Below are 16,175 nucleotides of genomic sequence, written 5' to 3' on the forward strand. Positions count from 1 at the left end.
CAGCACAGTCCCTCACACCTTCCCTTGACTAGGGGAAGGAGTTTCCTGACCACTTGTGCTTCCTGGGTGAGGCAACACCCCACCCTGCTCTCTTCCTTTCCCTCTTTACCTTGCTTTTTTCTTCTCTCCCTCCATTGCTCCTTTTCTTTTTCTCTCTACCCCCCTGCACTCTCTCTCTCTCTCTCTCTCTTTCTCTCTCTCTCTCTGTCAGTCTCTTGGTTCTGTTTTTCTGGAGAACTCTGACTGATACAAATACTGAAAGAGAGAAACTCAGTCTAGATTGAATACTTACCAAAAACATTTCCTTCAAAAAATGAAGGTGAAATTTTTTTTAGATCTTAAAAGGTAAAAGAATTCATCATCAGCAGATGTACATTACAAAAATGTTAAATGAACTTTTTTAAGCAGAAGGAAACTGATACCAGGGAAAAATATATCTACACCAAGGAATGATGGATCTCATAAATGAGCTGATTAGGTAAACATATAAGGTACTTGTAATTAAATCAGTTTAAATATTTATTAACTGTAGTTTGTGATCTCTGCCAGAAGATATAGAGATGAAGGATGAACATTACTTTTATCTGTGTAAGAAAAATGCTAGATGATATAGAAATTAGCAACTTTTCTTGAACCTATTGGAGAAGTTATGTCAAAATGCAGACATCTAACCTAAAACCTGGAGAGAGGTGTCTGCAGGGAACATAACTGGATAATTTTCTACTAAAAATAGATATCACGGAATACCATATAAGATATAGGAAGGTTAAATATTTTGTTAGAAATATTTAGCCAACTGTTAAACGCTGATTGTGGGGTAGCATGAGAAAATAAATCCTGTTTTCAGGCATAAGTGGTTTTCCATCACTTTTTAGGCCACTTCTCCAGGAATCCCATTCAGAAGACTGAGGAAGATACTAAGAAAACTCTTTCATTTCTTGCTGGAGGAAAAGAACAATAGCCACTGCAAAAATCCACCCAGACTAATATATCTTTACTATCTGTACTAAAGAAAATACCTTATCTGCACAGGAGTGCACTGGGAGAATTTCATTGCACCTGTGTAAGAAGAATGGAAATCATTGGGCCAGTTATGGTGGCTCATGCCTGTAATCCCAGCACTTTGGGAGGCCAAGGCAGATGGATCACCTGAGGTCGGGAGTTCGAGACCAGCCTGACCAACATGGAGAAACCCCATCTCTACTAAAAATACAAAATTAGCTGGATGTGGTGGTGCATGCCTGTAATCCCAGCTACTCAGGAGGCTGAGGCAGGAGAATTGCTTGAACCTGGGAGGCGGAGGTTGCAGTGAGCTGAGATTGCACCATTGCACTCCAGCCTGGGCAACAAGAGTGAAACTCTGTCTCATAAAAGATAAATAAATAAAATAAAAATAGAAATAAGAATGGAGATCATCACCAAAATTGCACCCATACTCGTCTTCCTGGAAGCTTCTCCATTTGGAGGAGGGATAGTAATACTTGTGAAGAATATATCTTAAAACCGAAGTTCAAAATACTTGCTTAAGACTGAGGTTTTAAAAGAACATCACAGAATGATCACCTTTCTTCCTCTACCTAATCAGGCTGACAAACCTTGAATAAATATTATAGTGGAATACAGCTGGAGAAATGGCAAGAGACTAGCTCTCTGTGGGAAGCAAAACAAAAGAAAAATCCAAAGCCAAGTAGAGAAACAAAAACAAGGTATCACTAGAGGATTTTGAATTATCTCATGCGCATGACAACAACAAAATCAAACTCTGATAACCATAGCAACAAATTCCAACTCTGGTAACCATAGCAACCATAGCAACTAGGCAAATTTCAATCCTAGCCCAACTCCTGATTAGATCAACACAAACCCCCACACAAAAGGCCCAGCAGAAGGAAAATCATGCTAATCTTGAAGTGTATTTTTAAAATGAAATTATATGTACTATCTTATAAATGGTCATCTTTCAACAACAAAATTATGTGGCATGCCAAAAAACGTGAAATAAACACAATCTGAAGAGACAAAGAATCTTTCTAAAGCAGACTCAGATATCACATGGCTGTTGGAACTATCATTAAAACATTTTAAACAACTGCAATTAACATGTGTAATCACTGGTTCTCAAAAGCAGGTAATTTTGCCCACAGAAAATATTTGGCAATATCTGGACACATTTATCATTGCCTTAATGGGAGATGTTTTACTAGCATCTAGTGGGTAGGGGCCAAGGATGAGGCTAAATGTCCTGCAAGGTGCAGGACAGCATTTTATTTATTCATTCTTACAGTTTTCATTTTTTGCTGAAAGTACAGATATAATCTTGCTTGTCATCTACTTTTACTGTTACAGCATTTAACACAGTAGTTCCCAGCTTTGGCATAATTGATATTTTCAGGCAGATAATTCTCTTGTAAAAATAAAATGGATATGTTAATAAGACTGTAGTAATTATTTCATGATGCATATGTATATCAAAACAACACCTTAAATTTATACAATAAAAAAGAAAGAATAATATGGCAATGCCAGAAATAAAAATCACAATAGGAAAGTCTTGGGGGAGGTTTGTGATGTACATCCAGTGAGTAGCTAGTGGTCCCAGGTGCTGCTGGTTTGTGTGCTCTGAGGGAGAGTCTGAGCCACACGCTGCTGCCAGAGGAGCCCCTCAGGCCAGTGTAAGCATTAATAATGTCTTTCAGCTTTGAGTGAATCTACAATGGCTTCAGCTTTGTGACCTAGTTTCTAAGACTCTAAAAGAAATATAGAAAACTTGTATTCATGGATTTGGACAATGCAGGCAAAACCACTCTTCTTCACATGCTCAAAGGTGACAGATTGGGCCAACACATTCCAGCACTACATCTGACATCACAAGAGCTAACAATTGCTGGAATGACTTTTACAAATTTTAATCTTGGTGGGCACGAGCAAGCATATCGGTTTGGAAAAATTATCTCCCAGCAATTAATGGGATTTTCTTTCTGGTGGATTGTGTGGATCATTCTTGCCTCGTGGAATTCAAATTTGAGCTTAAAGCTTTAATGACTGATGAAACAGTATACAATGTGCCAATTCGTATTTTGGGAAACAAAATTGACAGAACAGATGAACTCAAGGAAGAAAAACTCTGTGAGATATCTGGGCTTTATGGACAAACCACAGGAAAGGGGAATGTGACCCTGAAGAAGTTGAATGCTTGCCCCATAGAAGTGTTTGTGTGCAGTGTGCTCAAGAGGCAAGATTATGATGAGGGTTTCCACTGATTCTCCCAGTATATTTACTGATGTCTGAGCACTGAAAATAAAAGTTTTGCTTCTCTGGACTGATCCTAATCACAGCTTCCTCATGAACTTTTCTAAAAGAACAAGGAAAGCTCTCCAACCATGTCTGCTATTGAGAGGCCATGAGTATCTGTCAACTCTCTCATTGCCTAGTGGTGACATGTGCTCTTTTCCACACTGTTGAAAGGTTATGTTGCCCCATGTGCTGGTACAGGTTTGTATCCTGGGACTTGGAAGCTGTCAGGATTTGCTGAGTAAAGCTGTGTGCCATCATGGGGCACCTGAAAAGAAAAACACATCTCACCACTGTGGTTGATTTCAAAAGAAACTGATTCTATTTTTTAAAGAAAGTGTTGTTAATATAATTTGTATCCCTCCTAACTTTTCAATTTCATAATTTACTTGGTCCAGAGTGTTCTATTATTTTTAAACTAATGAATAATATTTAGATACTTCATAAAATTATGAACAGATACATATTGGAGGTCAGAGCTCATTTGGGTGAACTTACCACTGTTGAGTTAGCAGGTTGGGGTGAGAAGCTCCCCTAAACTCACCTGTCTATATAACTGCCTTGTAGTAGGTGGCATCACCTTGTGCACAAAGAACTAGAAAAGGGGCAGAACCCTGGCCTTGCAGTTGTGGCAGGCTTTGACTGTAGCAAACTAGAGTCATTCATTATCAAGAAATGTGTACCAGATTATTCACTGTGGAGTACTTAATTATAGAGGGGGTTATTGGTATTATAATTTTTACTTATAAAGTTACAGATTTCAGCCAGTCTGCTTTTGTATAATACTTTCATGAGCTTTTATTCCTCTCTATAGCACTTTGCTTTTTCATTTTCAGTTATTGAAGGTGAATTTCACCTTATAAAAGAGTTAAGAACATCTCTCATGTTGTCACATACTGCAGGTGTGTCTCAGTAACATTTGCACAGATTTTAGGAGCAATTTTTTTAATAGGAAGACACAGGACAAAGTTAACAGCTTAAGGGTTCTCAATTATACGAGTTGAGAGTTAAAAATCTGGTATTGTAGCACTTATTTGGATCTAGAAAAAATTTTAGTTAGTGGGCTTCAAAACTTCCATTTGCAGAATTTGGTCCCTAATGGGCTGTTCCTGGACTCTTTTTCTTACATCTGTTCTCTTTAGATATCTATTTTTGGTGTTTAAAGACAAGGTTAACATATGTAGCTTTTTTGGGTTTGTTTGTTTGTTTTTTTATGAAATTGCCTTTTTTCCTTCCAGAAATAAGCTGCGGAAAACACTAACCAAAAAACTTTCTGCAGAGCTGTTTTCTTGGAGGCAGCATCACTTATAGGCAGTAAAGACTCATTGTAAAAGCACCAGCATCCCTACTAGAGTAATGAGGATTAATTTTATAGCATTCAATTTTCTTAGTACCAAGTGTGAAATTGGATTTTTATAATCTTAACCTATATTCTAACCTTGCAGTAAAATATGAAATGATAGTATCTTCTAGGAAAAGATAGAATATAGGAGATGAAAAGCTGGAAAGATATCTTTATTCTAATACGAGGGTAGAGAAAATATGGTCAACATGTTACTGGGGTGAGAGAATAATGTTCTTTAGTTGGAGTTCTCATTCTTAGTCTTCAGTAATGATTTGTTGGGAAATAATACTTTTTTCACTACCAGGTGCCAAATGCAGAAACCCAGTGAAGTGCATCCCTGGGAACTACACACATTTTATTTATTAGCAAGTATAGCTGTATTAATAAAAAAAATCTTTGGTTTGCAGAGGGGTAAAGCCTTAGGTAAACAAATTTAGCTAACAGTAAATAAAGTAGGTAGTTAACTTGCATATTTTTATTTCCTTTGGTTAAAGATTACCTTACTTCTCTATTCAGAGACATGAGAGGTAGGATTGCTTCAGTGTTAGTTTCCTTATTTTTGCTTTTTTATTTGTCCCTAATCACTTTGTTGCAAGCTATAAAACTGTGTGATCTACATAGGGCAGCTCTTTGTGAAAGTGGTTTATTCCCTTGGAGAAAGAGGGGATTGAATATCAGTTAGAGCACATCTATAATAAGATAACTGATAAAAAACTGCTGTGAGAAGCTCAGCTCCAAACACAGAATCAGCCCCTTGTACAGGAACTCCAATGAATTGAGACTTTCCATTCTGTTTTATTAGAGTGAATATATGTCCTATTTCAGGCAAAGTGAAACAGTTATTTACAAAAGAAAGTTAATCTGTATCCCAACCATCTTTTAAAAAGTTAAAACAAATAGAAAACCCACAATAACAGAAATTAGATTGTTTCGGTTGGGCTCATCAGTAGACATACTACAGCTGAGAAAAACATAAATAATCTTGAAGTTGAGTCAGTAGAAATTCCCCAAACTGGAATGCTGAGAGAAAAAAGTAAGAAAATAGTACGGAACATGCAAGCCCAATGGGATAATAAATGGTCTAATGTACATGTCATCAGAATCCTAGGAGGAGAAGAGAGACAAAAGCTCCTACTTCCCTGCCCCTCTCTAATCAGTATTCTTTCAAGAGTTCTTTGGTGAAGCCATCTATCTGAAACTAAAATGAACCAAACTCATATTTCACTGGTGGTTGGAGAAAACCATGGCCAAAACGACTGTGGCAGGTCTCTATCTTGGGAGTTTTTAAGAAGGAATGTGCCGGAGGCCTTTCCCAAGAATGGAGTTTTCTTTTGTTTTGCAGAGGCATTCAATGTGTCTAGTGCTTGCTGGCCACAACAGTTACTACCACGGAGCCTTCTGGGAGGGGCCACTGTGTTGAAGGAGGCTCCTGCTTGAGGGACAGCATTAGGCAGTGGGCTCTGTAGAGTGAGAACCAGGTGGACGTCTTCTGTGCCCAGCTCAGAGTCCTGCACCACGCCAGGACTGCCCAGGCCAAGGGCTACTGACGCAAGTTCCACTCCTTCCACTCTGTGACGAGGGGCCTTGCGCCTCTCCTGGAAGGGCTCTTGGAGAAGGAATTGGAGTTACGTACAAGTGACCTAAATGGGAAGCTTTTCTAGATGAGATTGGATTAAATTCCATGTGATTTCTCTTTCCTTTTAATTCAGGTTGGGAGTCATTTCTTTCTGGTGGATCACAGCTGTCCAGATGTTGCAACTGATTTTTATGTTTCTGTAGAGAAATATTTTTCTTTCATCTTCAGGATTTTTTTTTTTTTTTTGCTACCAAAAGAAAACATTGGAACTCTGTGTTTCCTCTTGATTGTGACTTCCCAGTGTTGACAGTTAAGTCCTTAGTTCCGTAGGTCCCAGCCCACCAATACCATATCAAACACTGTTATGCACATAATGCAGCACTGTGATCTAATTTAAATAATACTTTTTATTATTTATACTACTATATATAATATACATCAACACCTTTGCTATATAACCTAAGTGATAACCCTCTTTTAGTTACCTGCCAAACTCTGGACTTGGTTTATATTGCAGTTAACAGAGTACAAAGTTGTAATGGTGTCTTTTTTCCTTTGTAACGGAATGTGTAAATCAAAGTATATACATTCTGTGGTGTTCCTGTTTCTGGAGTTTCATGAGGATTTACACATGGCATTCAGTGTTCTGTACAGATCTGCCTACCTTTGTGAATTCATCTGTTAACCCCTCTTCCTTTGAGAGAGCACCAGCGATGGTGATTAACTCCTAGTGTTTTCTCTCTCTCCTACTGGTTATTCTTGAATTAAGCACAGACTCGTCAGCTCAGTAGCTTTATCATGAATAATGTGTGTGACCTTGCAGTTCTTCCACAGTTCAGCAAACAAGTGCTAGCTTCACTGAACAAAAATTAAGGAAGGAAAACACAGTTTTTAAAATGATCCATTTTTAACAGCCAAAACCGATGTGTCTATGGTGCGGAATCTTGCTGTTGTACTTCTGAAAACAGACCTGTGTGAATGATCATTTCTGACTTAACCGTGAGATGCTCATGTGTACCCTTCCAGTTGTTTTCTTAGCATTGAAATCAAGACTATTTAGTTGGAATATATACAACAGTGCTTTTCCACTGTATTTCATTTGAAAAAGTTGAGAACTTCTTTCTCTACCTTTTGCAAAATAATTGATATTCCATAGTGGATTCTCGAAGACTTTGATATGGTGAACCTATTAAACCTAGAAATTGTATTCATCCTTTCATGACTGTGGCCTGAGCTCCCCAGCCCCTCTCCTCCTTTTTTTAGATGAGATTTAGCACACTCTCAGTTATTTAAACATGCAACATTTCTTGAGTATGTATGTTGAGGCCATCTGCGCTCATAGCTGATTCAGTAACCAGTTTCATGCTGTGTCATTCACACTCAGTACTTAATACTGCCATGGTGAAAATGTGGAGGAAAAATGTATACATGTGTGTCTGGGAAGCATATACACTTGTACATTTTTTAATACTCTGATTCTGTAACATTTCTGAGTTTTGTTTTGTTTTACAGAAAAAAAAAATGTGATAAAGCAATCAGAAGACCAAGAGGTTTACTATTGATGCTTAGGGTCGTCTGACCTTGGCTGGCCAATAGACCTACATGGCCAAATTAACACGAGAGTAATAATTTTTCAAAAGCCAATTTTTTCTGTATTTCTGTATGAAGCTGCCAATATCATGAATAGAAAGGGAGAACCATAAAGGAGAAAGAACGTGATGTTCCGTTATGTTTGTGTGAACCTAAAGAAACAATGTGGAGGCAGGTGCAATCAGCCGAACTCTAGGGACTTGATAGTGTTGCTTGGAAGGCATCCATACCTGAATTTTGCATTCTTTGTATGTAATCATATTGCCAAAGACAAAGTATTTCATCATTTATTGTAAACAAAACTTTTCCCCAGACCTACCATAAAGTTTCTGTGATGTATTGTCTTCCAGTTGCAATAAAAATTACTGAGTTGCATCAATTGAAAAACAAAAAGAACAGAGAAAATATTTTTAAAAAATGGCTGATAATTTTCCAAAATAACTACCAAATACTACAAATTGAAGAATTTCAGAAAACATCAAACAGGATAAATGCAATACAAACAAAACAAAAACATACATATTACACACACGCATATAAACACACACACACATAGGCATATTATATTCACACTGCTAAAAACTACAAGCAAGGAGAAAATTTTGCAGTCAGCCAGGGATAGGGGCACATTGTTTACAGAGGAAGAAGCATAAGAATCATAGCAGACTTCTCTTTAGAAACCACAAAAACAAGAATACATCTTTTAAGTGTTGAAATAAAAACATTATCAACTTAGAATTCCATTCCCAGTGAAAATGTCCTTCAAAAGTCTTCCAATGTGACCCCACTGACCTTTAAAAACCAACCTTCCAACAACAGAATACACATTCTTCACAAGTGCATATAAAACATTCACAAAAATACATCATATTCTGGGCTGTAAAATAAACCTTGAAAAATTTAGAAGAATAGAAATTATACAAAGTATGTTACCAGGAAATAACATAATTAATCTAAAATCAATAGCGTGGAGATTTTAAAAACCCACATATTTTGAAATTAAGCAGAACATATACGTGAAAGAGAAAGTCTCCAGGAAAATTGAAGAATATTTTCAACAAAACAAAAAGTAAAATACAATATATCAAAATTTGTGTTATGTGGCTAAAGTGTAGTGCTGAAATGAAAATATATAGCATTAATGCATGTATCACAAAAGAAGAATATGCTAAAATTAATAACCTAAACTTCCACCTTAGGAAAATATGTTAAGAAGAACAGTTTAAGTCTAAAGCAAGTAGAAGAAAGGAAACAATTTTAAAATTAAACAAAAGTCAAAAAATTAAAAATAATAAAACGTTAAATTTTCAAAAAAGATGGTTCTTTGAAGATATACAAATGCCAATAAGCATATGAAAAAATGTTCACCATTACTAATCATCAGGTAACACAAATCAAAACTGCAATGAGATATCAACTCACCTCAGTTAAGATGACTTTTATCAAAAAGACAAAATTAATGGATCCTGGGAAGGATGTAGAGAAAAGGGAGCACTCATACACTGTTAGTGGGAATGTAAATTAGTAAAGCCACCATGGAAAACAGTATGGAGGTTTCTTGACAAACTAAAAATAGGACTACCATATGGTCCAAAAACCCACTGCTGAGTGTATATTTTTTAAAAAAGGAAATCAATATGTGGAAGAGTTATCTACACTCCAATTTTTATTACAGCACTATTCACAAGAGCCAAAATATGGACTTAACCTAAATGTCTATCAATGGATGAATAGATAAAGAAAATGCAGTACATGTATACACTGGAGTATTATTCAGCATAAAAAGAATAAAATTTTGTCTTTTGTGGCAACATGGTTGGAACTGAAGATCATTATGTTAAGTGAATTAAGCCAGGTACAGAAAAGACAAATATTGCATGTTTTCACTCATATGTCAGAGCAAAGTATAGTGGATTTCATTGAGGTACAGAGTTGATTGGTGATTATCATAGGTTGGAAAGTGTAGGGAACAGGGGGAATGAAGAGATGTTGGTTAATGGGTACAAAAATACAGGTAGATAGAAAGAATATGGCTAGATGTGGTGGCTCACCCCTGTAATCCCAAAACTTTGGGAGGCCAAAGTGGGAGGATTGCTTGAAGGCAAGAGTTTAAAACCAGCCTGGGCAACACAGTGAGATCCCAACACAGTGAGTCGAGATTATGTTTCTCGACTAAGAAAAATAATAATAGTAAAAAAGAGAAAAAATAAGATCCAGTGTTTGATAGTATAGTAGAGTGACTATAGTTAATAATAATATATTGTATAGTTCAAAATACCTAAGAGAGAAGAACAGAAATTTTCCCAACATAAAGAAAATATGCTTTTAAGATTATGAGTATCCCTATTACCTAGCAGCTTAACTCTTTATCTCTCTCTCTCTCTGGCCCACTACGTTTGCTGTTTCTTCCCCTTTATTTTTAGATTTCTCTTCTTACTTTTTCTCTTTCTCCCTTTCCCAGTTTCTCTTTTCTTTCTTCTTACAAAAAACTTTTGAGCTTCCCTCAGTAACTCTTTAATCAACTTTCTATTCCAGCTATAAATCTTTTGTAACTTTTTGGTGATATCTGTCCAGCTTTTGGTCATAAAGTTGACCTTTAGAAGACCCTGTCCTACTGGGTCCTCCAGATGTAATATAGAGTATTTTCTCATCAGATCTTTAAGGCTCTGAAAGAATGCAAAGGGAGTTTCCTCCTTTTCTTGTTGAATTTCAAATGCCTTTGATAAATTCTGTGTCCTAGAAGTGGACTATTTGATCCCTTTAATTATTAGCTCTCTGAGGTCCTGCATTTGGGCATGACATCTAGGATCATTATTATCCCATTCAGGATCAACATTTGCAAATTTTTATTCAGCTGACAGAACTCCTGTCTGAGAGGGTGCTGCCTTTCCCAAATGGTCATAGCTGCCCTCCTAATCATTCCCCTTTCTTCTCCAGTAAACAGAATATTCACGATAGACATTTTGGCCTGGGTGTAGAAACTGGGTCCCAAGAATTGATCCAACTGTTCTGCTAACCCAAAGGGATCTTGTAGGAGTGGGTTCATTTCCCTTTTTAAATTTCTGACTTCAGTACTTGCTAAACTTGCATTAACAAATCCAATTTCTCCCTGTCGCATAGGGACTTCCCTGAGGGGGAACATATTAGACATCTGCTCTTTAGAGGGGATAGGGAAGCTTTAGCATCCTTCTTGCATTGTTCTCTTTTCTTAAACTCGGATAAGGGTTTAAAGGAACAGATGGTCTAGTTTCCTTATGGCCTCCAGCCTCTCCCCTTATGACTTTTCTATTGTTCCCTGATTTTCCTGTTTCCTATTTTGCATGAGATATGGGGGGTGGGCAGGCAAGAAAGATGTCCCAGGATTTCTTACTGAGTAAGTGTTGTTAATTTATTTTTCTTTAAGGGATAACATGGAAAATAATTCCTTAATCTAGCAAACAGCATAATTTACTTCCTCTTGTGAAAGTGGGGTTCTATCATTAACATACATAATTAAAGCTTGGCATACCCAACCTTCGTCCGAGCCAAACTTAGGTCAAAAGACAGAGAGCTGATGAATGGGGTCTTTAGGCCAGATAAAACAGCAATACTTTATCATCTTTTGTTTTTCCTTATCCCTGCTTCGGGGATTATTCCCCAAAGCCTGTAACATCCTGCCCAATGGACTATCTGGGGGGTTGTTGGAGGGGACCTTCTTGGTTCCCTCCTTCCTTTGTTCCCTAGGCCTAGAATTTTTGCTTCCCATTTTCTGCTGGTCCCTGTTTCTGAGTTTCCCTGTGTACTCAACCCTCCCTACTGGAGGTTTTTGGCACACCCAGCGAATCAACTGCTTGGTCCATCTCTGGCCATTTCCCTTGAGGGAGACTAAAAGCGCGGATTGGACATCCGCACTCACTTCGTATCTAGGATACATCTCAGACACACACACACTCGACCTGCAAAAATGCCCAACCACCAAGGCAGCACTTATGGTCCAATTTTTTTACCTTGGTTTGTGCACGAAGTTGCCTGGTTGCCACAGTGCCTGCTTTTCTCCCAGTGTCACTTCCATTGTCTTCTGAATAATGGTTTCGGGTTTGTCTTTGGCTTCTGCAGGGAGCTGGGACATCCAGACAGAGCAGGCCACATAAGTTGAGTGGGATGTGTCTCTCCTCTCAGCTGGAGTCTCAATCCATGGAGGCACAGAGATCTCCATATGGGCCACCAAGTTGTAAAAAAAAAAAAAAAATCACCCATCCAAACCCAAGAATGGACTCAGAGACCCAGAGAACAGCGAAAGTGAGACTTTTAATGACGGTCTTGCAAGATCGGGTGTCTGGAATGCAGCCACAACCAGCAGATATATATATATTAAGTATTTCTCCTACTGCTATCCCTCCCCTAGCCCCCCACCCCCTGACAGGCCCCGGTGTGTGATGTTCCCCTCCCTGTGTCCATGTGTTCTCATTGCTCAACTCCCACTTATGAGTGAGAACATGCAATGTTAGGTTTTCTGTTCCTGTGTTAGTTTGCTGAGAATGTTGATTTCCAGCTTCATCCATGTCCTTGCAAAGGACATAAACTCATTCTTTTTTGGCTGTGTAGTATTCGATGGTGTATATGTCCCACATTTTCTTTATCCAGTCTATCATTGATGGGCATTTGGGTTGGTTCCAAGTTTTTGCTATTGTGAATAGTGCTGCAATAAACATACGTGTGTATGTGTCTTTATAGTAGAATGATTTATAATCCTTTGGGTATATACCCAGTAATGGGATTGCTGGGTCAAACGGTATTTCTGGTTCTAGATCCTTGAGGAATCGCCACACTGTCTCCCACAATGGTCGAACTACTTTACTCTCCAACCAACAGTGTAAAAGTGTTCCTATTTTTCCGCATCCTCTCCAGCATCTATTTTTTCTGAACTTTTTAGTGATCGCCATTCTAACTGGTGTGAGACGGTATCTCACTGTGATTTTCATTTGCATTTCTCTAATGACCAGTGATGATGAGCTTTTTTTCATGCTTGTTGGCTGCATAAGTGTCTTCTTTTGAGAAGTGTCTGTTTATATCCTTCGCCCACTTTTTGATGGGGTTTTTTTCTTGTAAATTTGTTAAAGTTCCTTGTAGATTCTGGATATTAGCCCTTTGTCAGATGGATGGATTGCAAAAATTTTCTCCCATGCTGTAGGTTGCCTGTTCACTGTGATGATAGTGTCTTTTGCTATGCAGAAGCTCTTTAGTTTAATTAGATCCCACTTGACAATTTTCACCTTTGTTACCATTGATTTTGGTGTTTTAGTCATGAAGTCTTTGCCCATGCCTATGTCCTGAATGGTATTGCCTCGGTTTTCTTCTAGGGTATTTATGGTTTTATTTCTTACATTTAAGTCTTTAATCCATCTTGAGTTAATTTTTGTGTAAGGTGTAAGGAAGGGATCCAGTTTCAGTTTTCTGCATATAACTAGCCAGTTTTCCTAATACCATTTATTAAATAGGGAAGCCTTTCTGCATTGCTTGTTTTTGTCAGGTTTGTCAAATATCAGATGGTTGTAGATGTGTGTCATTATTTCTGAGATCTCTATTCTGTTTTATTGGTCTATATATCTGTTTTGGTACCAGTACCATGCTGTTTTGATTACTGTAGGCTTGTAGTATTGTTTGAAGTCAGGTTGCATGGTGCCTCCAGCTTTGTTCTTTCTGCTTAGGATTGTCTTGGCTATGCAGGCTCCTTTTTGGTTCCATATGAAATTTAAAGTAGTTTTTTTTCTAATTCTGTGAAGAAAGTCAATGGTAGCTTGATGGGGATAGCATTGAATCTATACACTACTTTGGGCTCTATGGCCATTTTCACAATATTGATTCTTCCTATCCATGAGCATGGAATGCTCTTCCATTTGTTTGTGCCCTCTCTTATTTCATTGAGCAGTGGTTTGTAGTTCTCCTTGAAGAGGTCCTTCACATCCCTTGTAAGTTGAAATCTTAGGTATTTTATTCTGTTTGTAGCAATTGTGAATGGAATTTCACTCATAATTTGGCTCTCTGTTTGTTTATTATTGGTGTATAGGAATGCTTGTGATTTTGGCACGTTGATTCTGTATCTTTTTTTTAAATTATACTTTAAGTTTTAGGGGACATGTGCACAATGTGCAGGTTAGTTACATATGTATACATGTGCCATGTTGGTGTGCTGAACCCAGTAAATTGTCATTTAACATCTTGAGGTTTGCTGAAGTTGCTTATCAGCTTAAGGAGACTTTGGGCTGAGAAGATGGGGTTTTCTAAATATACAATCATGTCATCTGCCAACAGAGACTATTTGACGTTCTCTCCTTATCTGAATACACTTTATTTATTTATCTTGCCTGATTGCCCTGGCCAGAACTTCCAATACTGTGTTGAATAGGAGTGGTTAGAGAGGGCATCCTTGTCTTGACCCAGCACAGTTTTAACAAGCAATTTATCCCGTAGTGCATAGGTCCTTCCCCTGGTTTCTCATTGGCTGAGTACTATGGTGTCACAATCTTTCCCAGTGTCACCTATTGATTGTTAGGCAGGGGCTTCAAGTACGTTCTTTAGGGTCTTTCTGCTGCATTTTATCATAGCCCACAATGCATTACAACTGTCTCAGGACACTTCAAACATTTGACTTATGGCTCTAGTGGCTACTCTTAGCTGATAAGAAAAGGTACAATTGTCTATGTTGCAAGCTAGCTTATACTAAATTTTTTGGTGGGGTTGGGAAGGGGTAGTGGAGGGGGCCCCAACCAATAGGTGCCTGGCTGCTGGGTGAAAAGGAAGGCAGAAAGGAGGGAGGGTGGTGACTCGGTACACTCTGCTTCTTTCTTTATTTCCATGTAGCCTGCTTAAAATTAAGGCACTTAGAATTGAAAATGGACGATCATATGTAGGTTATTTTCCACATATATGGTATTGATTTATTTACTACAATAAACAACACATATTTAGGGTGTACTGATTGATAAGTTTTTGCATATGTAACTACCTGTGAAAACGTTACTACAATCAAGATCATGAACAAATTTATTATCCTCATAGTTTTTTATGCTTCTTTGCAATCTCTTCTTATCTTCTCTTACCACCCCCAGGCAAGCATTGATCAACTTTCTGTCTCTATAGATTTGTTGATATTTAAAAATTATTCATAAAAATGCAACTGAAGAAAAAGTATTCTTTTTTGCCTGGCTTCTTTTACTCAATGTAATCATTTTTGATATTTATCAGTGTTATTGCATGTATCAACTGTTCATTCTTTTTGTTATTAAGTAATATGCCATTGTCTTAGTTCAATTTGTGCTGCTACAAAAAAAATACAACTGACTGGCTAGTTTATAAAGAAAATAAATAATTATTTTCTCACAGTTTGGGAGGCTGGAAAGGCCAAGGCCAAGGCACTGGAAGGTTCAGTTGTCTGGAGATGACTGTATTATTTAGAGGGAATGAACATTATATCCTAATGTGGTGGAGGGTAGAAGGACAAGAGAGCCAAATGCCACATGAAACATCTTTCATAAGGGCCTTAATTCTAGGCACAAAAGAGGATCCCATATAATTTAATCACTTTTTATAGGCCCTACCTCTTAATATTATCATATTGGCCATTATGTTTAATTACCAGAATTTTGAAGGGGACACATTCAAGCCATAACTTCTATTGTATGCACATACCACAATTTCTTTATTAATCTCTTGATGGACATATTGGATGTTTAAAGTTCGGAGCTATTACAAATAAAACTGTCATGGCATTTTTGTAAAAGTCTTTATTGGCATATACTTTTACTTTTATTGGATTAGTATCTAGGGGTGGAAAGGCTAGATCATACTGAAGATGTATATTTAACTTTTAAGAAACTCACACAAAAATTTTCAAAGTGTTTGTCCCATTTTACATTCCCACTAGCAATGCATGAGATTTTCTATTTTTGCAGATCGCAATCAACATTTGGTATGGCCAGTTTTACAAATTTTGCACATTCTAATTTGTGTGGGTTGACATCTCATTGTGGTTTTAATTTTCATTTATTTAATGACAATACCATGCATCTTGTTATTTGCCATGCATATGGGGATTTTTCCAGTTAGTTATCCGTTCAAATATTTTTCCAATTTCTTATTGTGTTGCAAATATTTTCTCAGTGTTTAACTAATGGTCACAATGCAATTCAAAAATCAGATGCCCAATTTATTGTTTTTTCTTTTGTGAATTGTGCTTTTGATGTCATATCTAGGAAATATTTGCCCAATTGAAATTAGAATTTTTTAAATATTTTCTGCTAGATTATTTTATAATTTTACAGTATACATTTAGTCTATAATCCATTTTGAGTTGACTTTTATAAATGCCGTGAGGTATGAATTGCAATTTAGATT

At 37.3% G+C, this 16,175-nt stretch overlaps 1 pseudogene; it reads left to right on the plus strand.

Annotated features, from left to right (window-relative positions):
- The first annotated feature begins 2,685 nt into the window (after positions 1-2,685).
- On the plus strand, positions 2,686-3,281 carry LOC101142040 (GTP-binding protein SAR1a-like; annotated as a pseudogene).
- Positions 3,282-16,175: the final 12,894 nt, after the last annotated feature.

Source organism: Gorilla gorilla, chromosome X (genome assembly GCF_029281585.2).
Source record: "Gorilla gorilla gorilla isolate KB3781 chromosome X, NHGRI_mGorGor1-v2.1_pri, whole genome shotgun sequence".
Lineage (NCBI taxonomy): Eukaryota > Metazoa > Chordata > Mammalia > Primates > Hominidae > Gorilla > Gorilla gorilla.